Below are 6,741 nucleotides of genomic sequence, written 5' to 3'. Positions count from 1 at the left end.
TGGAGCATCAACAGTCTCCTACTCCTATGTCAGCTTTGGGAATTGTTCTGCTTACAGCACCCGTAGCTGTTCTTTGCTGGTCTTGGAGTCTTATCCCTGCATGTGCGCGTAGTATCATCCAAAGACTCCAGAGAATCTCTGTACCGATTTCTGGAACTCTTTTTCTGTGTAGCTTCCTTCTTTTCAGTATTCTGTTCCGAAAAGCCTGGCAGCCTCCGCCTCCTAAACTTAACCTTCTGCCCCTCAACTTGACAAGATGACTGTTCTCTGCTTAGAGTTCCTCCTGTACTAGGATCGGGAAAGGGCTTGTGGGCAGGAAGGCTGAGTGGTCATAGAGATCACCTCCTTAGTTTCTCTTCTCTGAGGGATAGTCCGCACTATCTGTTACCTGGTTTTCTGGTTCTAGACAGCAGGGGGGCAAGTCTGATACTAGTTAATCTTCACGGCCAGAAGCGGAAGTCCTACAGGCACACCTCATTTTATTGTGCTTCGCTTTATTGCATTTCACAGATACTGTGTTTTTTACAAACAGGTTTTGTGGCAACCTTGCATCGAGCAAGTCTATCAGCGCCATTTTTTTTTCCATCTGCTTACTTCATGCACATTTTGGTAATTCTCGCAATCTTTCAGACTTTCTCATTATGATTATATTTGTTATGGTGATCTGTGATCAGTGATCTTTGATGTTACTGTTGCAAAAAAAATTACAACTTGCTGAAGGTTCAGATGATGGTTAGAATTTTTTAGCACTAAAGCATTTTTAAATTAAGGTATGTACGTTTTTTTGACATAACGCTATTACACACTAAATAGACTGCAGTATAGTATAAACATAACTTTTATATGCAGCGGGCGACCAAAAAATTTGTGTGACTCGCTTTATTGCGATATTTGCTTTATTGCGGTGGTCTAGAACAGAATCCACAGTATCTTCACCTTGTACTTTGCAAGGTGAAGTTGAGTTAGAGAACATCCTGTACCTATTCTGGTAAGTTCCAATCCGAGAATTTCAGGTTCCTTTGGGAGGACGAGGGAAGTTGAGAAGGTCTTGGGACTTGGTGGTATGGCTTTTTCCCTCATAGTTTCACTTGAGTGTGACTGTTCCCAATAATCACAGCCATGATCCAGAGCTTGAGGTGGCCCTTGGTTCAAGATCACCCTTATTGTGGTGAACCTGGTCTGGTCCTCTTTGTGGCGGACATCCTGGGTAAGAGTGTCACCCGTGAGCTGTAGAAAAAAGGTTATTTGTAGAAAGAGGTCGTAGATCATATGGTGAGACTTGCTTACTCAGACATCTTGGTCTTCCTCATTGGTTTGCATACGGAGTTCTCCCAACGTCGATTTGATCAGAAAGTTTTTAGCTATTGAATCATCAGTTTCTGTAGAGCTGTCTGGATAAGGTATATAACCAATGCAACTTAGAATTTTGTCCGTCCTCGCTCCTGAAAGGTAATGTATCTGAGTATAGAATTTTATGCCAGAATACTTGCAGTTTTCCCTCATCACTTTGAAAATGTTAATCTACTGTCTTCTTACATTTATCGCTGCTGATGGAATGTCTGCTGTTGGTCTAAATATCATTCCTTCAAAGGTAATGTTTATTTTTAAATTCTGATACGTTTTAAAGTTTCCCCTACCTTTTCCTTGGTGTTCTGCTGTTTCACTACAACGAGCTTTGATGTAGATTTGTTCTTACTGAACTTATTTAATAAGAGTAAATTTTTAATCAGAAAGATAGGGCTGTAGCTTCTGTCCTGTCTGGAAAATTCTCAGCTATTTTCTCTTTCAGAAGAGTTTCTTTTGAAACTCTTAGTATTATCTGGTGAAGCTTCTTGGCTTATTCTTCAGGTCTCTTACTTCTACTTTTTTAATTTTTTAGTATAATTGTCTCTATATATTGCATTTGGGGGAATTCCTCTTCATTCTCTTCAAATTAACTCTTTTCTTTCTTACTAATCAGGCTGGAGTATTACATCCACTGAGGTATATAGTTTGTTGTCTACATTTTTCATTCTTAACATTTCTAAGGGCTTCTTTCACACGTTCACTTGTACCTGTTTCATTTCTGCTTGTTTTTCACTGGCAATTTATTAGAGTTCAATAGATTTTATTCTACCATCTATCTCTTTCAGGATCTTACAGTTATTTTAAAGTCTCTTTTAGAATTGCTTTGTTATCTTAACCTTAACTGCAGTGATTTCATGCTGATTTTATAGTGTGGCTTTTCTGGTGTGATTTTCTTCTTGTATTTTTGAGCTCTGTAGGTTCATCTTGAATAACAGATTTGGGTTTTTTCTTATTTCTCTTCACTCACCTCTATCTAGTAGTTTTGTGGCTTCTTTTACCAGGGCTTTCAGAGTCCCCAGTTCTGAGCCTGGATTTACAGATGCGTTTTGCAACTCACAGCCCTTGGTGACACTGGGGCTGTCACATATTCAGTCATGTATCTGGGGGCAGCTTGGCTCAGTTCCATGTCATGAGGTTGTGCCTAGGTCTTCCCAGATCCCAAGCCCCACAGCATCATATAAGCCATAGTCCCAGGCAGTGTTTGGCAGAAGTTCTGTTTAGCTGTCTTTCACCAGTCAGAAAGCTCTGCCTCAGTCCCCGATTTTAAGAAGGGAGCCTGGCTCTTGTCCTCTGCCTCAGGTGGGCCCATTTATTCTTGGCTAAACCCAGGAGCAAACTCTGCTTTCCTTCCAGGCATTGATCTCACGAGGCTTTGGCTTCTGTCCAGGTCATTAATTATCTTGCTGTTGTTTTCCATTCTTCTAGCAAGGAAGGATTTCTTATTCTTTAGCCTGGCTGTGCCTTTTAGTTTTTCTTTTAAAATGTGTTGTGTGTCACTGCCGTTTGGTCAGATGGAGAGGGGGTGGCCCTCAAGAAGTGCACTTACAATTCTATATTAACCCCAAGGCCCCAATTTTGTCATTAGATGATCAGAAACAATGTTTTGTTTTGTTTTACATTTTTAAGTTACAACTAGCACTCAAGTTGTTTTCAGTTACATAGAGGATTAATTAATTAATTAATTCAAATAAAATAAAATAAATAAATAACAAGGCTACACTTTGCTCTCAGTTGGCCACAAGATGGCAGTGTTTCTCCTAGTACTAACTGCCCTCCTTGTATAAAAGACTTATCCCTACCAAAACATATCCCAGTCATCTCATATTTTGATTCTTTTTTTTTTTTTTTTCTAGTAGAGGCCAAGCACAGCCTGGAGTAGTAGGTCAAGACGCAGTCTGGAATCAGGCAAATCCAAGTTCAATTTCTGGCTCTGCCACAAACTAACTTACAGCCTTGAATTGAACATCTCCAAGTTTCTGTTTCCTCATCTAGAAGATGAAAGACACATCTGGCTTACCCTTCTTGTGACTTGGAGAGGAACAAGAAGAAAATACATGGGCAAGTGTAATAAATTATAATGTACTATGGAACGAGTTGTTAACTATTAATGTGCATAAGAATCACCTGAGGAAATTTTGAAACTGCATATTTCCCAGGTCTTGCTCCCAGAGATGTTCCGTAGATCCAGGGCCGTGCCTGGGAATGTGCATATTACCAAGCACCCTTGATAATCATCATGCTGAAGGCCCTTGGACCGTAATTTAAGAAACCGCATTATACAAATACATACGAGTAGAAAGAGAGATTAAGGCACAGAAGTTATTCTTAACTCCCTTTGTAATGGCACGTATTATTTTCTATTTTGAATAAAATTTTATGAAATCCCCTCTCCTCATAGATTAATCAAAGCAGAAATATGCATTTTGTTCATCCTTTCATGTTCACAGCAAGTATTTGGAAATATTTATTGTGTGATAATCAGATCTAGGACAGTCTGTAGAGCATCCCTAAAAGTTTTACCCCATTTATGGGTATATTTGGGTAACAGGACTTGACAGACTCAACAGAATTGTCTTAGCTTTGCTTTTGGACTCCCATGGGTTTATCTTTGCTTCCAAATAACTGACCCAGTGCCCTCTGGTAATGGCTGGATCATGGGCTTCACCCTGCCGAGAGAAGCAGATGTGCAGGAAGTTTAGCAATGAAGTTTCAGGAATCTCGTGGAGTGCTCTATCACTATGACTATCACAGACCACCAGGATTTTTTGACCAGTACTGGCAGCATTTTCACAATTTCTACGCAAAGCCTCGGCCCCCCTACTCTTCCAAGGATACTCCTCCAGTGGGCTGTTGCCCCAGCAGAGAAGGTCCCACTCAAAGGATGAACAGAGCAGGAGAGCTATGCAGTCTGGCCCCTTGGGTGCGGGGCTAGGGTGGGATAGCTCAGACATGACAACCCCAGCACCTGGACGTGGGTGTTTCTAGTTTCACCTTAGGCAACAGGAGATAGCGAAGTTTTCTGAAAGGGCTATAGAATTTTGCTTCACTTGGACCTTGTTCAGACTTCACACTGCTACAGAAAGGAACGTGCTTAAACAGAACTACAGAATTTTTAGTCTTCTAGAAAATCCTTGTTGAGCAACTGTTTTTGAGCCAGCACCATTTTAAGCCTTTCACTAAAATGTTAATAAAATATCCAGAGACTCTGGAGCTGAGATTCTAACAACAGGAGACACACAATTAACAATAAGTGGACTTGGTTGCACTTGGTCTTTGTAAGGACCATTTGTTGAATTGGTGGAACCCTGAATCAGTAAATGAGGGGGGATCTCAACGCAGCACTTTCCACACCCCATCCCGCCAAGTCCTTGTGCAGAGTACACTCTGCCCTTGGGCATTTTCTTCACTCTGCCAGCTGTTCTAGGGATTGACCTATGCCTCACACCTTAGTCATCTTTTCACTGAGACAGGACTTCTTAAGAACACAGCATTTGGAAAGTCCCTTTTTTCACCCCTCCCTTTTTGTTTTTAATTGAGATGAAATTCACATAAGATTACCCACTTGAAAGTGTACAGTTCAATGGCATCTAGTATATTTGCAGTGTTGTGCAAGCACCCCCTCTATCTAGTTCCAAAACAGTTTCATCACTCCCAAAGAAAACCCTGTATCCATTAAGGGGTCACTTCTCCCCGTCTTCTCCCTCCAGCCCCTGGAAACCACCAATCTGATTTCTGTCTCTAAGGATTTAACTTTTCTGGACATTTCATATAAATGGAAACATATAATGTGTGGTCTTTTATGTCCAGCTTCTTTCGTGAAGCAGTATTTCCAAAAACATTCAAGTGAAGCTGCATATTTTAATTCTGCACAGTCAGAAAAGGAAGTGTAATGCCAGCTAGTTCTTATCTGATAGTAACAATCAAAGGCTTTTCTGATTTCTTCAGCTTCAGAAGGTGACACATACAATGATTGTCAGACTTCTATTTTCTAGGGCGAGTTTTCTTTGGGTAAAGATCTAGAATAACACCTGAAACTAACACAACATTGTAAATCAGCTATACTCCAGTAAAAAAATTTTTTTTAAAAATCCGGAATAAGGTGACAATGGTAATAGCTTTGATAGATCATTTCATAGCCTTACCTCAATTTCTGCCCTTACTGTCAATAAGAGCAAATGTTTCAGTAGGGAAGTTCAGTGAAATGTTTTCCTGCAGGGAGTGAGGATGGAGGGTCTCAGATGTGGAGAGCTTCGAGGTAGTCTTACTCTTCTATTTATGGAGAAATATCAATGGGCCCCTCAAGAATCCTTTTCAGTTTTAACTCCATCAATGCATATTATTCCCAGACTTTGAGGTAGGTATTATTACACCCATTTTAAGGATGAAGAAACTGAGGCTTTAAGAAGATAAAGCTTTGTACAACTTTATACATCTTTCTGCTGACAACTGAGACTGAGTTTTTATACTCTAGAGAAAGTTCTAAAATAATGAGCAGTGTCATTTCCTGGAACTCTTAGTACCCTCACCAGAAGCCTAATGAACTTTCATTGAAAACCAACATGGGTCTGACATAAGATTTAGAGTTAGATGAGAGGGTGCCTGCCCCCACCTAGAGAAGGCTCTCAGTGACACTCAGTAAAGATGACCAGACCAGGCTCAATTCAGCCAGGTATCCTCTATGCCTCATACCGCTTTTCACAAACTCTGTGTGTGTGTGTGTGTGTGAGAGAGAGTGTGTGTGTATGTGTGAATTCCCTATTCTATTTCAAGTCTACCAGAGGCAGTGGTTCCTAATGAGAGCTATAGTAGCATTCTTCGTTTCCATGTGATGCTTTCATGATTGCTCCTGACAAAATGTTTGAGATGGCAGCTAACTGGCTTTAGAAGCACACACATACACACAGACCTTTAATATTACCCCTTGTTAACTCAAGAAATATATATATTTCAGGAATATATATATATTCTTGAGTTTATCTCATGGGGGAAATATATAGCAGAAAACATCTATACTAATTAACTAAATAATTTCTTCTCTAATGATGGATATCAAGAAAAAAGTACAGGTGCTATGAATTGGTGTAACAGGGAAACCTAATCTAGACTGGGATGGGGCTAGAAGATTAGGGAAGGGCTTCTCAAGGAAATGATGTCAGACTGTGTATTTTTCCATATCTAAATGTATCTCTATATAGATACGAACAGATATTCATGAAAAATTAAAACATGATTACCTCCGGGCAGTGAGCATTGGAATGATGTAGGATTATTCTTTTGCACACACACACATATATGAAACAAAAGTTATTTTTTAAGGCATTTCCTATGCAGATAAAGTACATACACATTTGTTGAAAGTTAGGTTTAAGCACAATCAAATCAAAAGCTGGTTTA

The sequence above is a fragment of the Globicephala melas genome, chromosome 16 (assembly GCF_963455315.2).
Source record: "Globicephala melas chromosome 16, mGloMel1.2, whole genome shotgun sequence".
NCBI lineage: Eukaryota > Metazoa > Chordata > Mammalia > Artiodactyla > Delphinidae > Globicephala > Globicephala melas.
This window is presented reverse-complemented; position numbering follows the sequence as displayed.